Source organism: Macrotis lagotis, chromosome 2, assembly GCF_037893015.1.
Source record: "Macrotis lagotis isolate mMagLag1 chromosome 2, bilby.v1.9.chrom.fasta, whole genome shotgun sequence".
Lineage (NCBI taxonomy): Eukaryota > Metazoa > Chordata > Mammalia > Peramelemorphia > Peramelidae > Macrotis > Macrotis lagotis.
Genome location: NC_133659.1, coordinates 46,440,186 through 46,465,059, shown reverse-complemented (window position 1 = coordinate 46,465,059; position 24,874 = coordinate 46,440,186).

Genomic DNA, 24,874 nt, shown 5'->3' with positions numbered 1-24,874 from the left:
CTTTGAAAAAATAATTAAGGACATTTGGTTCACCAGGATTGTGGCTGAATTCAACTCTCTATCTTCAGTGTTTAGTAATCTTGGTCATGTAAGAAATTACATTTTGTCAGTACTTCGGCTAAATAAGCAAATAGAGTAATCTTTGTGGTTGAAGTAGCTCTTTGAGAGAAGAAACATGAGGCAAACCTAAGAGAGCAGGAACCCACACAGAGATAAGGGACCCCTGTGTCTAAAGAACCACATCATATGCCAATTGGCCCCAACACAAGCAAGCCCCAGATTTGTTATTCCTTAAAATTTCAAATATTTGTGACTCCTCGATATATACCCTCTGCAGAAGAATAACTGGCATTGAAAGGATTTTAAAGAGATAAGACTTTTCAAAAAATTGAAATGCTTCTGAATAGTAGAATTTTGCTGGGAATTTACATGGTAGAATGCCACCCAGAAATATATTCAAGACTTTGGACTTAAAAAAAAAAATCTACGGGCTCCAAAATTTTTTAGCTAGCCAGTAAAATTCTCCAGAAAAGCTTTTACATTTAACAAGAATGATGCTGCATTTGTTCATAGCAAAGGTCACAAATATTAACTTCTACAATCCCATAGCCGAGAGCAAGAAAGAGTTTTCTTCTGCATTTTCAAGAATTTACTCACAATCATATATTTTTTAAATAGCCCTGAAATGGTTGCTTCAGGACTCTGAGCTTGGGAACCTCTATGAATTAATTACAATGATTATACTTAAGTAATTCACCCAAAATGTTCAGTTGGTGTGCACATGCCCTTTTGGAGGCCCAAGTTATAAGCTAAACTTTTGTAGGTTGGCTGTTACAGCACCATAGTTTCTTTCCTTCATTTTGAACTGCCATCTCCCAAATGTCTTGGCCCTCACCCACAGGAACATGATCAAGAAATTATGGATAGAAGAAATGCCAATCCTTTACTCCAGATTAACACAATTCAAGCAATCCTCAAACATCATAAAAGATCTCAGAAAACATTTAGTCCAACTCATTCATAAATTTTGTCTCTCACCACACACACACATACACACACGCACAAAATGCTCCAGAAAATAAGCTTTTGATCTTTACTTAATGAGTTCCAGTGAGAAGGAACTCACTACCACCAGAGGCAAACTCGTAGGAAATTTTTCCTTATAGAAATTGTGAATTTACCCTTTCTTAATCTCTACCCATTAAATGGCTATGAATTCAATTTTAGAACCAATTAGTACGATTCTAATTTCCTTTCCATGTGAGTATGATTCAATAGAGCTCTCATGTCATAAAATTGCTGAGTTCAGAGTTTGAGAGATAGAAATTCATCTAGTTCTTCTAGCCTTTTAATCCTCTCTTCTCCAAATGGCAAACCCTAGTTCCTTCTACTGTTCCTCATATGGCATAATAATAAGGCCCTCAATCATACTGGTCACTCTCTTCAGAATATACCATAACTCATCAATGACTATCCAAAGTCATCTTAAAATTAAGCTTAGATCTTCCAAGTGTAGTCTGATTAAGCACAGTAGAACAGAATTAATAACCCCTTAAATCTGGCCTCCATTCACTGTGTCATTCAGCACCACATATAACTGCATTAGTTTTCTCAGTCATCATCATGTCACATTGTTGACTCATAATGAGCTCACAGTCCTCTACAAAACTCTCACTTATTTTCCAGGACAACTGCAGTCCAGTTATAATCTCCACCTTGTGATGGTGGAGTGAATTCTTTTGTATGAGTTGACACCTACTCAAATGTGCAAATACATGAGAAACTTATGCTTTTGTAAGAATGAATAATTCTCTCCACCCATCTGTCTAAAACTTCATAGATAAGTAGTAGGGTGTTACATAAGACAAATAGCATCTTAAGTTATTTCCCATGGTAAGAGAGCTATCAGAAATGACATTTAAAAGCAGGTCTTCCTAATTCCAAATTGGGGCTATTTGGGGAATATTTAACAACTGATTCTCTGAAAACACATGATACCATTTATGGTAATTTAACTTATTAACATTTTCCCCTCACCTTCTTCAGTGTGGGCAATCAACATATTGAACCCTGATTTATAAGTAATACTTGCAATTACCTAAAGCTTTGCCTTTTTCAGAGGTTTGAATGCTTACACTGAAAATTTGACAATTAAGTCTCATGATGTGGTTTTGGTACAACCATGCCCCAAGTCCACTATTCTATCTATTATTCATTGCCTCTGAGATTTTACATTTACATTTAAGATTTAATCAATTTCACCCTATTAGATAGTCTATTGAAACCTTTTTTGGATCTTGGCTCTGTCAACAGGATAGTTATCAAACCAACCTTGTATCAGCTGTCCATCTAATAAGTATACCATCTGAACTTTTATCCAGTCATCAATAAAATGGTAAATAGCACAGATTCCTTGGGGATACTTTATTAGTTACATCTAACAAGCTGACATGCAGCCATGAATAACTGCTTTCTGAATCTAAGACCATCATACCCTTTCTTAATTCATATAACTGTCCCATCATATCGTCACAAAGTCGCCATATATCCCATAAGGATAGCATGAGAAACATTAACAAATGCTCTGCCAAAATGGAAATAAATAATTAAATGGAATTATGATAAGAATTATTGTGTTTGGCCCTGGAAAAGAGATGAAGAAATGCATTTCCTTTTTTGTGGCACAGGTGAGGTGCTAAGGGTAGAGAAATTTTACTACTTTGTCCTCTGTCATTGACATAAAAGTTGTTTTACTTAATTGTGCACTTTTTCTTTGTTACAAAAAAAGGCTTAATGGGTAGGGAGATCATCTAAAAGGATGTGTTCAGAAATGACTGTGGTATAAAAAAGTGTATCAAAGAAAATAAACAAATAAAAAAAAGTTTGGCATGGCCTGCTTTTGATGAAACCATGGAACCCCTTAGAAAGTATTAGTTCTTTTTCTAGATAGCCACCAACCATTTCTTTAATAATAGAATCTACAATTTTTCTGAGGAATGGAACTGAAGTAAAATTTAAAGTCCCATAGCTTTCATAGTCTGTTCTTATCCATCTCTTGAAAGTTAAAATATCTTCCCTTGTCTTTCCCAAGCTGCCTCCTTTGTTGTATTCCAAAAATCTCTAAACTAGGCTCAGTCACTACTCTGGTTCTTCAGTTTTCTGATATGTAGTTCAACTAAGTTTAATAACTTCTCCAAAGTAGGTAGGTACACTCCTAATTTCTCTTGCTTGATGTTGGGTTTCAATGTTTTATTATTTAATCCTCTTCAAAGAAAATAATAGGTAAACATCCTATAAGATTACTCCCAACTCTATAATTTTGTGATTTTCTTCCACATAATTATCATACTTTATTTTTGAATTATTATTTATATAAACACTATGGAATCTAGAAGGCCATTTGTTCTAATATCTACTTGAGAAGAATTCTTTCTACAGCAAGGAAGTTTATACATTCCAGGTTCAATCTTTGGAGCTTCTGACAAATCATAGTCTTTGATTCATGAGACCAAGTACAAATTATTTCAGAGATGTTCCCACCCAGCAATGCTCCAGGGAAAATCTAAATAAAGATTGTGTCTAGTTCACTGCAGAAAACGAAAAAGCAGGGGCCACTAGGTGGCACAGTGGATAGAGCACCAGCCCTGGAGTCAGGAGTACTTGAGTTCAAATCTGGCCTCAGACACTTAATAATTACCTAACTGTGTGATCTTGGGCAAGCCACTTAACACCATTTTCCTTGCAAAAACCTAAAAAAAAAAGAAAGACAAGAAAAAAGCACCCTTACCTCTCTTGCAACCATTCAAGATAATAATACAAATAATACAGGACAAGTTTAATATCACAGAAAAAATATACAATATACAAAGCTAGTGGATGGTCAAAATTATTGAAAGGAAAAAATTACTATTGTTCAATTATTAAAAGGAAAGAATAATCTTCCCTTTACAGTGTATCTCTGTCTTCCAACAGAGACCTATGATGCATATCAAACTTGTAGTTCTACCTTAGGGTTTCAGATTACTCCTAAGTGGAAACACTTGTTTTCATTATAGAATCATGTTCTCTCCCACTGATTAGTTCTCTTGTCCTAGGAGTCTATATATTCCTCCAGATTTAAACTCCAATCCCAATCTTGGTTTTAAAATTTGCTTCTTTCCAAAGGACCATAACTGAGGTTCTGAAAAGAACAATTCTCCTTCTCCTGAATCAATTTGGTACACATAACTACAAGTACAAATACAAGATCTAAGTTTGTTTGTCCTCATTATGAACTGCCCTTTGAAATACCTTTGAAACTCCTACTTGGTGCTGACCCTCCACCTTCATGGCAGTTAGATAGCATAATGGACAGAATTTGGGACTCTTAAGAAGATCCAAGTTTGAATCCTGATTAAGATATTTATTAAGTTATGTGAACCTGAGAAAAACCTCTTAGGATCAGGTTTCCCAATCTTTAAAATGAAGGGATTAGACTCTGTGCCCATAGTGGGTCTCTTCCAGCTCTAACTCTATGAACTATAATCTCTTCTACTTGGTCTAAAACATGGGCACTGTGTTTTGAAGTGTTGTGATATAACTTATCAAGATCAAAAACTTTCTTTTAAAAAGACAACTTCAGGACTTTCGGCCAAGATGGTGGAGAGAAGACAGGCACTGTGATTAGTTCTCCTCTTTCCCCTCAAAAATAACATGAAAGAAATCTCTTAATGGAAATTTGATCAACAAAACCCAGAAAGAGAAGCTAGGAGAAGAAACCCTACCAAGAAGGTCTATCTCAGGAGACCCTGCATGAACCCAGAGAGGAGAGCAGAGGATCAGCCCAGGGACAGCAGCTGGGGGAAGCCAGAGAGCCAGCTTCAACCATAGACTTCAGTGAGTGGTGATCCAACTTTACCTGTGGAGTCTTTGGGGGGGTGGGGGGACCAGCTCTGAGTCTCAGAGAATAACTAGCTGGGCTGAGGACCTGAGCTCCATTCTTTCAGCCTTTGCCCAGAAAAAAACAATAAAAAACCCCAACCCCTCAGGGCAACAGAGTTCACTGAACAGAAAGAGATTAACTCCCTCCCCCAGGGCCCAGCCCAGAGTTCCAGGTCAACTAAGACCCTGCTGCTGAGGACCTCAAAAACTCCAGAGAAAGCAACCAGCACCCCACTATGGCTGGCGCTTGGAATTATTAAAACAAGTGAACAAAGCTTCTAGGATCTTCAAAAGCAAACCTCTGAGAGCCAACTCCCTTCCCAATACAAGATACTAGAAAAAAATTTTTAAAAAGGCCAGAGGAGGAGGCCCATGGAGAAATACTTAGATGGAACAAATTCTAACCCAGAGAGATCTAGCTGCTGAGGATAATATGAATTGGTCTCCAGTCCAGAAAGACTTCCTTGAAGATATCAGAAAGGAGTTTAAAAATCAATTGGACAAATTGGGAAAAGAAAATCGAGAGAAAATTAACACAGTGCAAGACAAAATTAACATCTCACAACAAGAAAACAAATCCTTGGAAAATACAATTGGACAAATACAAAATGAGAATAACTCTCTCAGATCTTCAATTGGGCACATGCAAAAAGAAAATGATTCACTCAAAACTACACTTGGGAAAATAGAAAAGTCCTTTAAAAATAGAATTGACCAACTGGAAAAGAAGTAACAAAAGATAAATGAAGAAAACTCTTCTTCTATTAAAAAAACAAATGGAATCGGCAGAAAGTAATGACTTCATGAGACAAGATTGTCTTAAAACCAAAAGATCAAAAAAATAGAAAAAATGCCTCATCAGCAAACCTACTGACCTCAAGAACAGATCAAGATGAGAGAACCTGAGAATTATCGGCCTACCTGAAAACATTGAAGAGAAAAAAAGCCTGGACTTAATATTATAGGAGTTAGTGATGGAAAATTGCCCTGATATTATGGAACAAGAGGGGGGGAAATAGCTATTGAAAGAATACATCAATCCCCAATGGAAAGAGATCCTAAAATGAAAACACCAAGGAATGTTGTGGCCAAATTCCAAAATTATCAGATCAAAGAAAAAATCCTACAAGCAGCCAGAAAGAAAAAAATTTAAATACCAAGGAGGCACAGTAAGTTTTACGCAGGGCCTGGCCACAGCAACATTAAGGGATTGAAGGGCCTGGAATGAGATATTCCAAAGGTCAAGGGAGCTTGGAATGCAGCCAAGAATCCACTACCTGGCAAAGCTGAGCCTTCTCTTCCAGGGGAAAAACATGGGCATTTAATGAAATGGGAGACTTCCAAGATTTCATGATGAAAAGACCAGAGCTAAATAGAAAATTTGAACATCAAATAGGAGGCTCAAGAGACACATGAAAAGGTTAAGAAAAACGTATCCAATAAGATGAAACTGGCTATATAACCACTTGGGAGAAAGAGTTTCATAACTCTTGAGAATTGTAACTCTATTATAGAGAATATACATAGCTAGAAGTGATGGACACTCATAACTTTTCTGTGACTTGGATGGAATGATTTAAAAACAATAACTTCTTTAAAAGGGGGGCAGTAAGGAGAAGGGAAATTGGAGGGAGACTGAATAGGGTAAATCTCATTAAATCAAGAGGTACAAAAGACCTATTGTAATTGAGGGGAAGAAAGGAGGAGGTGAGAACCACCTGAATCATCTTCTCATCAGACTTGGGTTAAAGTTAACTTAGACACACTTAGTTAAGTTAAGAAACTTATCTTTCAAGCATTAAAAGGGGAAAAGGGGAGGGGGATGGGAAGGGGGGAGAAAAAGGGGAACTAAAAGAAGTAAGGGAAGAAGGAGAAAAAGGAAAGGGGAAAGAAAGGGAAGGGGGGTTGATATAAGAGGACAAACACACTGAAAGAGTCAGTATTCAGAAGCAAAACACTGGGGAATATAAACAAAGAGGGGGAAAAAGGGAAAAAATACAAACAGAAGGAAGATGGAAGGGCAATAAAGACTAAGTAATTATAACTTTGAATGTGAATGGGATGAACTATCCCTTAAAACATAAGTGAATAACAGAGTGGATTAAAAAACAGAATCCTACAATATGCTGCTTACAAGAAATGCATTTGAAGCAGAGAGAGATACATATAGAGTAAAGGGAAAAGGTTGGAGCAAAATATATTTTTCCTCAGTTTAAGTGAAAAAAGCAGGGGTAGCAATCCTTATCTCAGATAAAGCAGTTGTAAAAATAGATAGTGCAAAAAAAAAGAGATAAGGAAGGAAACTATATCCTCTGGAAACCATAGACAATAAAGTAATTTCAATACTAAATATGCATGCACCCAATTTGGACAGCATCCAAATTTTGAGAGGAGAAGTTGAAAGAGCTACAGGAATACATAGACAGCAAAACTGTACTAGTGGGAGACCTCAACTTCCTGCTCTCAGATTTAGATAAATCAAATCATAAAAAACCAAGAAGGAAGTTAAGGAGGTAAATAGATTGTTAGAAAACCTAGATATGATAGACTTATGGAGGAAATTGAAGTACATGGCACTTACACAAAAATTGACTATGTACTAAGACATAAAAACCTAATGATCAACTGCAGAAAGGCAGAAACAGTAAATATATCTTTCTCAGATCATAATGCAATAAAAATCATATACAATACTGGGCCAGGGAGATATAGACCCAGAACTAATTAGACACTAAATAACATCATTTTAAAGAATGAATGGATCAAGCAATAAATTAGAGAAGGGAATTAATTATGTCATCCTAGATAATGACAATAATGAAACAACATACCAAAACCTATAGGATTGACTCAAAGCAGCTGTCAGGGGATATATTATATCTTTAAATGCTTATATGAATAAATTAGAGAAAGAAGAAATCAGTGAACTAGATATGCAACTAAAAATTTAGAGAAAAAAAATTTAAAAACCCCAATTAAATACCAAATTAGAAATTCTAAAAATTAAAGGAGAAATTAATAAAATCAAAAGCAAGAAAACTATTGAACTAATAAATAAAATGAAGAGCTGGTTTCAAGAAAAAAACAGTTAAATTGATAAACCTCTGCTCAATTTGATTTAAAAAAAGAGAGAAGAAAACCAAATTGCTAGTATCAGAACTGAAAAAGGTGAACTCATCACCAATGAGGAAGAAATTAAAATAATAATTCAGAATTATTTTGCCCAACTATATGCCAATACATTTGATAATCTAAGTGAAATGGATGAATATTCAAAAAATATAAGTGTCCCAGATTAAATGAAGAGGAAATTAAAAACCTAAATAATCCTTTCTCAGAAAAAGAAATTCAATAACCCATTATTGAACTCCCTAAGAAAAAATCTCCAGGACCAGATGGATTCACAAGTGAATTCTATCAAACATTTAAGGAACAATTGATTACAATCCTATATAAACTCTTTGGAAAAATATATGAAGATAGAACTCTACCGAACTCTTTTTATGACACCAATGTGGTGCTGATAGCTAAACCAGGACAAGTTAAAACAGAGAATGAAAATTATAGACCTATCTCCCTGATGAATATAGAGGCAAAAATCTTAAAATCATAGGAAAACAATTACAACAAGTTATCACTAGGATAACACATTATGATCAAGTAGGACATATCCCAGGAATGCAGGGTTAGTAATATTAGGAAAACTGTTAGTATAATTATAGCAATAACAAACCTATCAGAAATCAGATGATCATATCAATAGATGCTGGAAAAGCTTCAGACAAAATATAGCATCCATTCCTACTAAAACTCTAAAGAGTATAGGAATAAATGGTTTGTTCCTTAGAATAATAAGCAGTATCTAGCTGATCGACAAGCATTAATATGCAATGGAGATAGGCTTGAGGCATTCCCAATAAGATCAGGGGTGAAACAAGGATGCCCATTATCACCACTACTGGTCAATATCCTATTAGAAGTGTTAGCCTCATCAATAAGAGAAGAAAAAGAAATTGAAGGAATTAGAATAGGGAAGGAGGAGACAAAACTCTCACTCTTTGCAGATGACATGATGGTATACCTAAAGAATCCCCAAAAATCATCTAAAAAATCTACTAGAAATAATTATCAACTTTAGCAAAGTAGCAGGAAATAAAATAAACTCTCAAGATCTAGAAAGAAAAATTCCATTCAAAGTAACCTCAAACAAAATAAATTACCTGGTAATCTACCTGCCAAGATAGACTCAAAAACTTTTTGAAAACCAGTACAAAACTCTTCTCATGCAAATAAAATCATATTTAAATACCTGGGCAAACATCAACTGTTCATGGATAGGTTGAGCTAATATAATAAAAATGACAATTCTGCAAAAACTAAACTACCTGTTTAGTGCCCTACCAATCAAATTTCCAAAAAATTACTTTGAGTTAGAAAAAGTTGTAAGTAAATTTATATGGAAAAATAAAGTCAAGAATTTCCACGGATTCAATGAAAACACATGCAAAAGAAGCTGGCTTAGCCTTACCAAATCTAAAATTATATTATAAAGCATCAGTCATCAAAACTGTCTGGTATTAGCTAAGAAATAGAATCATGGATCAGTGGAATAGACTAAGTGCAATAACAGGAAATGATTATAGTAATCTACTGTTTGATAAACTCAAAGAGTCCAGCTATTGGTATAAAAACTCTCTCTTCGATAAAAACTGTTTGGGGGAAAATTTGAAGTTAGTGTGGAAGAAACATAGATTAGACCAACATCTCACACCCTATATCAAGATGAGATCCAAATGGTTACAGGATTTAGACATAAAAAACAATATTATAAACAAACTAGAAGATCAAGGAGTAGTTTACCTGTCAGATCTATGGAAAGGGAAACAGTTTATGACCAAAAAAGAGATAGAGAATCATGCAAAACAAACTAGATAATTTTGACAACATTAAATTAAAAAGCTTTTGCACAGACAAAGATCAAAAGAAATTGGGAAACAATTTTTGCAACTAGTATTTCTGACAAAAGACTCATTTCTAAAATATACAGAGAACTGAGTCGAATTTTCAAATACACAAGCCATTCCCCAATTGACAAATGGTCAAAAGATATTCAAAGGAAATTTTCAGCTGAGGAAATCAAAACAGTCCATAGTCATATGAAAAATTGCTCCAAATCATTACTTATTAGAGAAATGCAAATTTAAGCATCTCTGAGATACCACCTCATACCTCTCAGACTGGCCAATATGAGAAAGGACAATGATCAATGTTGGAAGGAATGCAGGAAATCTGGGACACTAATACATTGTTGGTAGAGTTATGAACTCATCCAACCTTTGTGGAGAGCAATTTGGGATTATGCCCAAAGGGCAACAAAAATGTGCATACCCTTTGATCTAGTAATACCACTACTGGGTCTATACCCAGAAGAGATTATGAAAAAAGGTAAAAACATCACTTGTACAAAAAATATTTATAGCAGCCCTGTTTGTGGCAGCAAAAAATTGTAAATTAAGTGAATGTCCTTCAATTGGAGAATGGCTTAACAAACTGCGGTAAATGTTCCCAGGAGGGATGGGACTTCAGGGAAGCCTGGAAAGATTTGCATGAACTGATGCTGAGTGAGATGAGCAGAAGCAGAAAAACATTGTACACCTTTACAGCAACATGGGGGTGATGATCAACTTTGATAGACTTGCTCATTCCATCAGTGTAACAACCAGGGACAATTTTTGGGCTACCTGCAATGGAGAATACCATCTGTATCCAGAGAAAGAATTATGGACTTTGAACAAAAAACAAAGACTATTACCTTCAAATTAGGGGGAAAATTATCTTATTATGTAATTTTACTATCTCATATTTTATTTTTCTTCCTTAAGGATATGATTTCTCTGTCATCACATTCAACTGAAATCAATGTATAACATGGAACCAATGTAAAAACTAACAGAATGCCTTCTGGGGGTGGGGGGGAGGAAAGCAAGAATGGGGGAAAATTATAAAACAAAATTAATAAAATCTTTCAAAAAAAAAGACAACTTCACTGTAAAAAATTGTGTTCCAGCAAATGGGATATCAATTGATTAAGATTAAGATTAAGGCTTTCTGTAGCAGAGGATCTTAACTTTTTGTGCCATGGGCAGTCTTGTGAAACCTATGGACTTCTTGGGACAGCTAGATGGTGCGGTAGATAGAGCACTGACCTTGGAGTGAGGAGGACAGGCATTCAAATCCAACCTCAGACACAAGGCCATCTCTAGTAGTCTTGATTCATATCTGGCCATATGACTCTGGAGGAGAAAGTGCCTTAGCATAGCACCTCCTCAATGAAATCTAATTCTTGTACATGTCATGGCATCACCTCCCATGTTGTCATGGTCTTCTTTGAGATATGCATAAAATAAGATACAAAGCACAAAGAGAATAGAACATATTGAAACAGTTATTAAGATATTTTTAAAAATTTGCAGATCCCAAGTTTTCTATAAACAGAATATTATCAAAAATATTTTCTGCTCATAGAAAATATTTTGATAGTAATTTCTACAATATAATTATCTTTTTGAAAATATTTTCAATGGCAAGACAAAGAAGATCTCTGTTTTTATATTTAGCCTTGGCCAAGTTCCTTTTGGTCACCTACACAACATATTGTATCCCCATATAATATTTTAAGTTTTAAATAGAGAAATGGCAAGATGTCAACCAAATTTTAGGGTTCATTATTTGTCTATGGGGACACAAATTCCAAAAACACCCTCTCTATGCCCAAGAGCATCTACTTTAGCCCTGAGAACTAGAATATGATAGAAATTTATTCAAGAAATAGTGATCAGTCTGATTTTTTGAATAATTGGTCTAGTTTACACATAGTAACAAGGACCAGTACCCTCAATCTTATTCACATACTAATAAATAGAACTAGAAAAAATAATGAAACCATGCTGAATGGGGTCACTAAAAAATATTACACAGTCCTTTTACTCCTCCCTTACTGATTCACTCCCTCCCATTATAGCATCTACTCTAAATATCTCCTCAAGTCCCCCAATTCCCTACCTTTTCAACTGAGAAAAGTACCTCAATCTACTGAACAATAATGGAGGCCTTTTATTCAGAGTTCCTTCTTCTTCTCTTTTTGTCACATCATTCAAGTATCTCCCAAAACAGTCTCCTTCTGCATATAGAATTATTTATGACTCTTTTCCTGATTTCTACAAATACTTCCATATCATCTGAATCTTTAAAACCTTACCTTTGGTTCTCTTATACCTGCTAGGTATATGCTATATCTACCATTTCCTTCTTGAATAAAGTCCTTGAGAAAATGACCTATACTCACAACACCTTCCTGTCCTGTCTACTTACTTGATAGTAAACTTTCTATAATCTGACATCTGACCTCATCATGTGATGTTTTCTTCAACAATTTACCTGCCATATTTAATTACATTCTCTCAGTCTTTGTATTTCTTGACTATTCTACAGAGTTTAACACTGTGGATCACACTCTTCTAGATATGCTCTGTTCTCTTAGGTTTTTGTGAACCTGTTCTCTCCTGGCTCTCCTCTTACCTCTCTGACCAACCTTTAGTCTCCTTTGCTGCTTCTTCAGTAGGTCATTTCCACTAATGGTAGGAATATCCAAAATCTCTGTCCTGTCTTGTCTTTTCCTTCTAGTGTATCTATCTGGTCAATTCTCGAATTTAATATATATTCAGTTATTACCTCTATGAATATAATCCTAACCTTCTTTTCTTGAGCTCCAGGCTAGAATTAACAACTGCTTGCCTGCAGACACCTTAAATTCAATATTTCTAAAACAGAACTCATTATCTTTCCCTTGAAACCTTCACCTCTTCTATCCCTTAATATTCTGAAGGGGTCCATCATCTGCTGAGCACTCAAGAATTCAACATTCAGCTCCCCAGCCATACATATCATACATAGCTAAGAAATTTCCCCGATTTTTCTTTTCTTCCTTTCCAACATCTTTTCTAGAAACATTCCTTTTTCTCTACTCACAGCCCTTGTATGGCTCTCATCACTTCACATCTGAATTATTGCCATAGCCTTTTGGTTCTTCTCCCTTCATCAAGCCTCCCCTCTTCCAATCCATCCTTCACTCTGATATCAAAGTAATTTTCCAAAAACCAATATCTGACCATTTGGCATTCTCCACCAAATCAATAAACTCCAGTGGCTCCCTCAAATATAAAGTACATATTTACTCTGCTCCATGAACTTTACCGAGTGGCATCTGCCCCTACTGCTTTTCATACCTAGCTCTCCATGCCCTGCAACTTTGTGCTTTTTACATAGACCATCCCCCTCCATGACAAGAGTGTCACCTTTAACAACTTGCTTCCCTGACTTAAGACCTAGGTCTTCTGATTCTGGAATACAATGTCCTTTCCACTATCCCACACTACCTTTAGATCTGAAGTTAAGCAATGGCCGTGTGAGTAAAAGAAGAGGATGGAGGTAAGAGATATCATGAAGCTTATTGTTCAGTCATTTTTACAGTTCTGTCCAACTTTTTGTGGCCCCATTTAAGATTTTCTTAGCAAAGCTACTAGAATGGTCTGTTATTTCTTTCTCTGGTTCATTTTATAGATGAAGAAATAGGAGCAAATTCAGCTCAAGTCCTTCTGTTTAACAAAATACCTTCATCTTTCCTCTAAAGCTAAGCTTACTGAAACTTTTCCCCATTCAGTAGAGTTTACACGTGTATATATATATATATATATATATATATATAGAGAGAGAGAGAGAGAGAGAGACAGACATATATGTGTTTATACACATATATATATGCATATGCACATATATATGTTTACATGTGCTGTATATATAGATATATATTCAGGTATGGGTATGCATATACACATAAGGCCATCATTATTATATAATCAATTCATATTGTCTCTTCCATTAGAATATGAACTTCTTGAAGGCAAGAGCATAAAGGATTCACAGGAAAACCTTTCTGTGTTGAACCAAACAATACACAAAAGGGAGGAAATATTAAGTTTGGAACAATAAATTGGAACAAGTTTGTGAAAGACAAAGGGGAATTATATTTTCTCCAGAGCCAACAGAGAATTGCCAGTTTATGGCAAGTGGGGAATGGGGGTGAAGTGACAGTAGCTATGTGAAGGATAGATTAAATGAAGAGATTTTGAAGCAGGAAGTCAAATTAAGAAGCTTTTATAATGACCTCAGAAAGAGAAGGTAAAGTCACATGCATTAGAAAGATAGGAGAGAATCATATGATCAAGGATTTAAGTTTGGGAGGAAAGTTAGTGATCATGCATTTTATAGATAGGTAATTGAAATAGGAAGACGTGAAGCAATTTGCACGTGGTCACACAAATAGTAAGTCAAACCAGAAGAACCTAGGTCTTCTGATTCCAGAATCCAATGTCCTTTCCACTGTCCCACACTGCCTTTTTAGACCTGAGCTAAGTAAATCCATGGCCATATGAGTGGAACAAGATAATGGAGGTTAGAGATATCATGAAGGTTATTGTTCAGTCATTTTACAGTTGTGTCCAACTCTTTGTGACCCCATTTGAGATTTTCACAGCAAAGCTACTACATTGGTCTGCTATTGCCTTCCCCTGTTCATTTTAAAGATGAGGAAACTGGGGCAAATAGGTTATTGACTTGCTTAAGTTCACAGAGCTACTAAATGTCTGAAGCCAAATTTGAATTCAGGAAGATTCTTCCTGTCTCCAGAATTGGCAGTCTGTGAATAATGGCACCACCTAGTTGTGTTAATTGTGGAAGTATCAGATCTTTGAGATAAGAAAAGGAAACCCTGAGAGCCTAACAGAGCAATGGTTATTGTAGACTAATGTTTGTAGCTAAGAGAGACTATTTCTAATCTCCTAAGGTGACCACAAAACACTGGGGTGATGCTTGACTAATATTCTGTAGCCAGTGGACACCTGCCATCCATCACTACCATCAATGATCACAAGCCAAGTAGAAAGCAGACCCAATGAGAGCATGATGAGATCACCAGAACATCTTTGATATGTGTTGCTTCACTCATATAGCCACAACCTTGCTGCAGTCTCTCATTACCTCATTTCTATGCTGCTGCTATACTGATCTCTTCTAACTGATCTCTGCCTCAATTGTCTCTCCACTGCAATCTTTACTTCACTAAACTCCCAAAGTGATCTCCCCAAAGCTTAAGTCTTGCCATGGCATTCTCCTACTCAATAAACTCTATTTGATAACCTCTTATGTACAATTTTGGAGGTAAGGAAAAAAATTTTCATAATTCAAAGAATTCTCCAAGGTCACTACTGATTTAGCCAAATTTCTACATATTTTATAAGAATGGGCACTGAGATTCATTGTTTAGAAATAAACCACCTACTCATAGTGAAATAGGCTATCAATTTCCATTTGAAGAGGGGTATCACTCAAAGTAAAAATTGAAGAGTTTGTGTGTGTGTGTGTGCATGTGTGTATGTGTGTTATGACTAATGTGAGAATTTGTTTTGCTTCACTATGGATATTTGGGAAGGAATTTGTTTTTCTTGATTTCTCAGTGGATGGAGAAGGAAGAGGAGAAGGTAGGAAAAGGGTTACTTGAAACTAAAAATATTTTTTAGTGGAGCTCCTAGGCCAAGCATGAGTGGTACATACTGAAGTAAGGCCAGAGTCCATTAGGTGCCATCTTTTAGGACTGGCACCAATATGGTGATTCTCTACAGTTTACTTAAGAAAGGTTAAATTGGGGCTGGCTAGGTGGGGCAGTGGATAGAGCACCGGCCCTGGAGTCAGGAATATCTGAGTTCAAATCCACCCTCAGACACTTAATAATTACCTAGTTGTATGACCTTTGGTGAGCCACTTAACCCCATTGCCTTGCAAAAATGTAAAAAAAAAAAAAAAGGCTAAATTGACCAAGGTAGGAAATTAGAATAGATCAAAACTTCCATACCAATCAGCACTAGGGTTGGCCTGAAAATGACTGCTGCACATCCAACCTGAATGAAAAAGGAATATCTAGTCTCTCTAAAAAAAATGCAACACCTTTTCATTGCAGAGATATGGAACTATGAACATGGATTATTACATATACTATCAATAAAGATTGATGCAGGGGTTGGATTTACTGAGTTGTTGATTTTCTTTCTTTTGTAATCTTTTGTAGGAGAGGGGAAATCAGAAATAAAGATGATGTAAAAACATGCTATTGATAAAATAAGATAATTTTTTTTAAAAAATTGGATTCATGATGAATGTTCCTTCAGGATCCTCTGTCGTCAAGTAAAGATTGCTTTATGGGCCTAAAGAGAATGTAAAAATCATAGAATCCAAAGTCCTTATTTTGTAGATGAAGAATCTAAAGTTCAGCAAGAGTACTGATTAACCCAAGGTCATCCATTCTGGTTTAAAATCTAAATCTTCTTTGAGTAAGTAGCCCATACTTATTAAGGCAAGAGAGTAGATTACCAGGTTTTGTTGTTGTTAAGTCTATTTTCAGTCATGTCCATTTCTCTGTGATTCCATTGGAGGCTTTCTTGGCAGAGATACTAGAGTGGTTTGCTATTTCATTTCTCCAGTTTCCTTTAGAAATGAAGAAACTAAGGTAAGTAGCATTAAATGACTTGCCCGGGATCATATAGCTAATAAGTGTTGAGGTTCGATTTGAACTCATGAAGATGAGTTCTTGTTTGTAAGCCTTGTACTCTAACTACTGTATCTTATGGAAAAGATATTAATGGTCTTAGAAATATTCTTAATAGAGTTAGCAACTACAAATGAAAAATCCTAACAAGGTGGTGTTTAGAGAAAAAAAAAAGGGCTCTACTGCTAGCCTCATCAGTCTTGATTTCAAAACCCAGCATTTAATTCTTACATTTGAATCTCACATTTAGAGCTTCGATAACCTTGGACAGGTCACTTAACCTATCCTAATCTCAGGTTCTTTATCTGTAAAAGGAAGGTTTTCACCTAGCTCCTTCATGTTTCCTACCAAATAAAATTCTTTGTTCCCATGCCTTTCCTTAATAGCCAAGCAGCACTAACTTAAAAGCAAGAAAACAAACAACAATAGATATTCTCTGAGTACTTTTATTAACTGGCAAAAAGTAGCTAACATGGGAGACAAGGCTTTCATATTGTTTGCAGCAGACCTGACTCCAATCCTGGTTCTACGGCAAACAGGCTTTGTGACTAATCAAGTCACTGCAGTATTGACTTTCTGATGCAGTTAGGAGGAAAGTACTTTGTAAACTGGAAAGCTCTGTAGAAATGTGAGTTATGATTAGCTCAAGGATATAGTTATTGTCCAGTAAATTTAACTGTTTTGTTTGGGTCTCCTTTTGGGTTTGTTTACTGTTCTATAAAAGAAGTCTGAAAGACAAACAGTCATTCCTTATGTATGTGTGAATGTAGGGAAGTTCCCATGGAGATCCATACTGGTGTATTGATAGGGATTAATGACCCACATATCATTGCCAGCCAGAAATCAATATTTAACTCCAAACACACTCCTACATCCAAGATCTAAACAAATCCTCCTTCTCATTGCTTTTTACACTAAAATGACCTGGTAAGCTTTGGAGAATATTAACATATTTTAATATTTTTAGCAATATTAACATTTTTTTAAAAACAACCTCCTTTCTCATTATTCTAGCCAAACAATCTCTGTCCTAATGTCCACATCTTTGGGGAAGTTCCTTTCAAATTCCTGCATCAAGGTCCAAACCTCTAATCTCCTGGAGTTGACTGAAAGGAGTTTATCCAATTAAATCTGATTAATCTCTTATTCCATATATGTACAAGTTGTTCCTCTATGTAGAATCTGTACTCTTTGAAGACCTTTCAAGGAGTCTTGCTTCAGTTTTGTCTTTGAATCTTTACTGCCTGTCACCTAGTAGGCACTTAATAAATGTTTGTTGAATTAATGAATAAATAAATGAATGAATGAGTAACAATATGCCACAAGATGGTATATTCTCCAGGAGGAGATGAAAGTCAGCAGAGTTTGAAGAACAAGGTCACAGTTCATATTACCAGTGAAAAGAAAGAGTTTTATGACTTCTGATTCCATTTTATTTTAATTAATAAAAGATGTGTCTATATGACACCTTGGGAGCCATCATATGAATAAAAGTCCAATATCTGATGGAAAGATGCTCTATTAAAAACAAAGACTATTCTAAGTCTTGTTGGGAGGGGGAAGAGGGAGACCGCTGTCTGTTTTTCTCCCTTTTTCTTTTTCTAAGAAGGTTATCTGGTTTCTTTCCTCTGGAGCATTTCAGCATTTTCCCTAGAAGTCAGCCCCTCTGAATTATTTTGTTGACTTCATGGGAGGGGAACTCCATCCTTCTGCTTATCGACTGCCATCTTGTATTTCTACCTCATGATTGACAGAACAACTGGAATCTACAAGCAGAAAATCAATAATGCAGGACCTCTAGACAGGCCACTGATGCTCAGGAAGAAACGGGTTTTCTGGTCTCAGTGGCAGTCAGTGATCAGAAAATGTAAACCTAGCCAGCCATGAATAGAAACAATGTAAAGACAGTCACCCGGCTTCTTTGCTTGAGAGGATTTTTATATTGGTTTCTTCTGTTTAAAATCAGTGATGTTTCTGAAATCCTAGAAAGAGGCAATTTGTGAAATGGGTAGAAAGAGAAGAAGGGGAAAGGAAAAGGAAGATGAACAAAGAAAGAAATGGGAAGGGGAAGGAGGAAAGGGCAAAAGAGAAGGAAAAGGAAGAGGGAGAGATATGGAAGAGAAAGGGGAAATGGATAGGGAATAAATATGAGGAAAGTAAGGTGGAAAGGGGGAGAAGGAGAAAAGGAAAAAGAAAAAGAGAGATTGGAGAGACAGAATGGTGCAGGAAGAGCCTAGAGGGGGAATGATACAAAATTATAGATGCTTAAGCCTTTGTTTTTCTTTGCCACACCAACCTTCTCCAAGCTGAAAACTTTAAGGATCTTCAGTGAAATTTATCATTTAACGTACCATTTCCTTATTCCAGTGTAAGAGAAATTTGAGTAAACATGAAGGTAAACCTTATAACTTACAATTTAGCATTCTCCTCCTCCCCCCACCTTCTTCCCCTACTTTTTCTCCCCCTCCTTCTCTCTTTCTACTCCTCCTCTTCCTCTCTTCATTTTCCTTCTTCCCTCACATTCTGTTTTCTTCCTCCCTTTTCTCCTCCTTCCCTCCTCTTCCTCTCCTCTTCCTCTTCTCTCCCTTCTCCCCTCCTCTTCCATTTCTCTCTTCCCTTTCTTCTCTTCCTTGTCCTTTCTCTCTTCCTCACTCCCACCCCTCATTTTCCACCTTCTCCTCCTCCTCTGTCCTGCATTTTCATTTCTTTTCTCCTCCTGATCCCCTTCTCCTCTTTCTCCACTTATTCTGCCTTATCTTCCCCCTCTTCCTCATCTTCCCCCTCTTCTTTCTCCTATTCCAAGATCTTTGCTTTCTCTTTCTCCTCCTCTGCCATAAATGCTGCCCTAATTATAGTCCACAGGTCTTTGGTGGACTTTGCTCCCTCAGCTGGCATGCTCTTTCAATGACTTCTCCCTATTAGGACCACCTGATGAGTTATTGATTATTAAGGTAATGCACTTTTACTTTGGTATCTTTAACAGGGAAATACTCAAATGAGTGGCTTACAAGGGGAAGGGTTTGGGGGTGGGGTAAAAAAAATTCTCTTCCCTAATGAAAATAAACACTCTCTTCAATATGCTATTTAGGTTACTGTTAATTTAAAAAATATGTAAGACAAGATGCAGTTTACCTGTCAAGGGACTATGAGAATGGTGATTTATTATTTTTTTCAAATCCAAATGAAATGAGAGTTGACACAGAAACAGCTGGTGGATTTTTTCCCCTTTTAGGCAACAATAAACAAAAAAGCAATGTTGATCAAATTGAATAGGCATTTTAAAAAAAGTCATTTAAAAAAAGTGTAAAATTTCTCTCATAGTCTTATGAGATCTGCTCTGGAAAAAACATTTGATGTTCATGAAATAATAGGATCATGGGTTTAGAGCTGGAAAGGACTTAAGATCATTTAATCTAACTCCCTCCTTTCACTCATGAGGAAACTAAAGGACCAGGAGGCTTCCTCAGTGACACCAAGGAAGTAAGGGGCAGTGTCAAGATCAGGAAGTCCGCCCTCTCTTGCTATCTCCTGCCCATGTCTCCAAGCTGAGCCCTCTTTTCCTTCTCCAAGCTATTAAGTGATGTCCTTGCCATCAGATTCAGGCAGCAGAGAACAAAGAGAAGAGAGGATGAAGACTCCTTATTATTCGGACAGGGCTAGTCTTTTTGAATTTTTGAGATATCTTATACAAGGTAAATACCTTCAAATGAGCTGCAGAAAATTGAGTTGTTCAGATCAACTGAGAACAGGAGAGGGTCTATACTGCAATAGGAGGAGGAGGAGGAGGAGGAAAAGGAGGAAAATAAGGCAGAGAAAGAGGAGGAGAAGGAGGAAAAAGAGGAAGAGAAAAGAAAGGAAGAGGAAGGAGGGGGGTGAGAAAGAGAGAGAGAGAAAGGACAAACTCCCAGAAGTTCTCCAAGCAATAAAGCATGAAGTAGGTAAAATGGTGATCATTACCTCTGGGATTGGCTGCCCAAAATAGGTCCTTTATTTTAGGAAATAGGATGTGGCATTGTGTTTTAACATCTCAGTTCCCCAAGAGCAAAAGTTGCAGTCAAAAAGGTAGATCTGCTTTGAAAGAAGGAGATTCCTCATCAGTCATTACCTAAGTCAACAAAATGGATCTAGTGTCCCCCTCTAACAAAGAGAAGGAAAAAAAATTAATTCTGACATGAAAGAAAACTTAGAAATCTTGACTTGAGCAATAGAGGTCAGTTGCTGGTAGTTAAAGAAGCCTTCTATTTCAATAATAATAATAATAATAATAATAATAATAGTTATTTATTTAAAACTATGAAAACTTGACCTGTAAATTTTCTGGCTGGTAAAGTTCCTCTATCTGCTCTATAGATTATAATCTTTTTGAGTTGCCTGGGGTTTGGAGTAATTAAGAAATTTACCATTAGGGTCACACAGACTGTATATTTCAGAAATAGTACTTGAAGCTAGGTTAAAACATTTTGTCTACTATGCCACTTTTAAAAGGCGCCATCTTTAATCCTATTAATAACGTTTTAAAACCTTGCTGAGTCCTTTTCAGGGCTATTCATCCACTTTTGGTATTCACCTGTCACCTGTCCTTCCAAGAATCTGAAGTATGTGCAGTAGCCATTTTGGCAGAGTAAACCAAGTTGAGGGTAAAAGACAGGTTTTCATGAAGTTAGGAGAATATCTGTCTCAGGCAGTGAAGACTTTGCCTGAGAGAATAAGCAGGTGTGAACAAGTTTTTCCACTGGTCATGAAGGGGACTGAAGCAGGCATTATGAAGTGCTTAGAACTTGATCAAATCTTGAAGCTGCCAAGGTCAGCTTCAGCATCTTGGGCCATCACCAATTGTCTAGACTTTTGACTTTTCCACTGGTCTTTGATGACTCTGAAAGAAAGAGTGAGGCTAATGGCTTCATTTAACTTTGTCTCATAAATCCAAATCACATGCTAATCAAGACCTCACCATATGATATCATTAGCCCCCTAGGAAAATAAAGGATGGGGGCGGAGTCAATATGGCAGAGAAAAAGCAACTCATCTGAGCTATCCCCCAAACCTCTCCAAATGCCTTTAAATAATGCTATAAAACAAGTCCTGGAGTAGCAGAACCAACAAAAGAACAGAATTAAATCATTTCCCAACCAAATACAACTTAGAAGGTCTGAAGGAAACATGTGTTGAGTGTGGGTGAGAATGGCACAGAGTCAGCTACAGGCTCAGCTCAGGTTCCCATAAACCAGGAGCAGCCTTGGGAAGCATTGAATCAACAGTAGCAGTAACTGCTTCTGAAGGTCTCAGTCCACTCTTGGTGAATAAGTCAAACAAGTAGTCAGAAGACTTTAAGCAGTGAAGAAAAGACTGTTACCTTGCCCGCAGTCAAATGTGGGACACAGTTCTAGGTGTCAGTCCCAGGGTGAGGAAGAGAATAGCCCATCAGAGATTAAGGTCACAGATGGGTGAAAAGAATACTTTTGACTGCTCACAGACCAAGAGTATAGAGCACAAGAGTAAGAAATACACCTCTCCTTAGATCATACTGCTTCAGAACAAAAATTTACAAGTCACTAGAAGCAGTTCTAAAGACTGCAATATAAAACTCCAAGTTCATGCTCCAGCCTGGCAAAAGAGCCCCATTGTATCAAAGAGTTAAAAGAAAAGAAATAAACTGAAAAATTAGCAAACAAAAACAGTTCTGACCATAAAAAGTTACTATAACTAGGAAAATCAAAATCAAAACACACACTCAGAAGATAAAAAGGCAAAGCTTCTATCATGTAAAGACTCAAAGAAAAATATGAATTAGTCTCACACCATGGAAGAGCTCAAAAATTGTTTTAAATCAAGTATAAAAGGTAGAGGGAAAATGAAAAGAAAAATGAGAGTGATGCAAAAAAATCATAAAATTAGGTTGCTAGGTGGTGCAGTAGATAAAGCACCAGCCCTAGAGTCAGGAGTACCTGAGTTCAAATCCGGCCTCAGACACTTCACAATTACCTAGCTATGTGGCCTTGGGCAAGCCACTTAACCCCATTGCCTTGCAAAAACTAAAAAGAAATCATAAATGAGTCAACATCTTGTAAGAGAGACCAAAAAAATTACCAAAGGAAATAACTTTTAAAAATAGACTAGACCTCACTGAAAAAAATTCCTTAAAAATTGTAATTGAGGAAATGAAATAAATAATGTTATGACAAATCAAGAAACAATAAAAACAAAACCAAATGAATTAAAAACTGGAAAACAATGTGAAATATATCATTGGTAAAAGAACTAACCTGGAAAATAGATCCAAGAGAAATAATATAAAAAAGATTGGTTTACCTGAAAGTCATGATCAAAAAAGAGCCTTAACATCATCGTTCAAGAAATTATCAAGGGGTGGCTAGGTGGCACAGTGGATAAAGCACCAGCCCTGGAGTCAGGAGTACCTGGGTTCAAATCCGGTCTCAGACACTTAACCCCATTTGCCTTGCAAAAACCTAAAAAAAAAGAAATTATCAAGAAAAATTGTCCTAATTTCCTTGAGTCAAAAGATAAGATAAAAATAGAAAGGATCTACCACTGACCTCCTGAAAGATATCCTAAAATGAAAAATTCCAAATATATTATAGTCAAATTCCAGAGCTCCCAAGTCAAGGAGAAAATATTGCAAGCAGCCAGGAAAAAAAAAAACCCAACAATTCAAGTATTATAGAACCACAGTCGTGGATACACAAGAGTTAGCAACTTCAACATTAAAGGATAAGATGATTAGGAATATGATATTCTGGAGGGCAATACAACCAAGAATCACATACTTAGCAAGCCTGAGTATAAACCTTTAGAAGGAAAAAAAATGGGCATTCAGTGAAATAAGGAACTTTCTAGCATTCTTGATGAAAAGATCAAAGCTGAATAGAAAATCTTACTTTCAAATATAGTACTCAAGAGAAATATAGAAAAGTAAATAGGAAAGTGAAATCATAATGGACTTAATAAGGTTAAATTGTTTATATTCCCACATCAGAAGATGATACTTATAACTCAAACAAACCTGCTCATTATTAGGGCAGTTAGAAGGAGTATATATAGACAGAGGGCACAAGTTTGAGTTGAATATGAAGGAATGATATCAAAAAATATTAAGGTATGAGAGAGGAATGTTCTAGGAGGAAAGGAAAGAAAGAGGTAGAAACTCTTCTCATAAAAGATTCAAGAAAAAAAATTGTACAGTGGAGGAGAATGTGGGGATGAGGGCAGTGAGTGAACCTTACTCTCATCAAAATTGGCTCAAAGAGAGAATAACATACATACTCAATTGGGTACAGAAATTTATCAGCCTACAGGAAAATAGAAAGAAAAAAGGAATAAGACAAGGAAATGAAGTGACAGGAAAGTAGAGTGGGGGAGGTGAAAGAAGCAAAACATTTTTGAGGGCACAGGGAAATTGGAGAGAAAGAATAGAATAAAGAGAGGAGAAAAGGATGGAGGGAAATACAATTAGCAATAATAACTATGAAAAAATTTGAAGAAGTTTCTATTATAAAGACTTCATTTCTCAAACATATAAAGAACTGAGTCAAAAAATTATCAAAAGATATGAACATTTTCATATGAAGTAATGAAAGCTAACTATAATCATATAAAAAACTCTAAATCATTAATGGAAGACATGCAAAATAAAATAATTCTGAGATATTACCTTCTCCCTACTATACTGACTAACAGGACAAAAAAGAAAAATAACTGATATTAGAGTATGTGGGAAAAATGAGACATTAATGTACTCTAGTTGGATTTGTGAACTGATTCAGTCATTCCATAGAGTCATTTGAAGCTATGCCCAAAGGGCTAGAAGACCATGAATACTCTTTGATCTGTGGTTGTTGTGTCCTTCATTCTCAAAAAAGACCATGGCATCAGGGAGGTTATGTCATGACAAGCGCATGAACTGGATTTGAATCAGGGTGGGGGGAGAGGATAGGGGGACTATACTACATCATCAACCTCACTTTCTCCTCTGGGTCCAATGGCCAAATATGAATCGGGATGACAAGATAGCCCTGGATATGAGGCCAACAGGGTTAAGTGACCTACCCAAGGTCACACAGCTAGTAAGTATCAAGTGTCACAAGTCATATTTGAACTCAGGTCCTCCTGACTCCAGGGTCAGTTTTCTATCCACAGTGCCACCTAGTCTGTTTTCAAAAAGAGATAAAAAGCAAAATGAAAAAAAAAAATATATATATATACATATATATATATGTATATATATATATATATATATATACCAAAAATATTTATAGCAATTCCTTTCTAATGGCAAAGGAC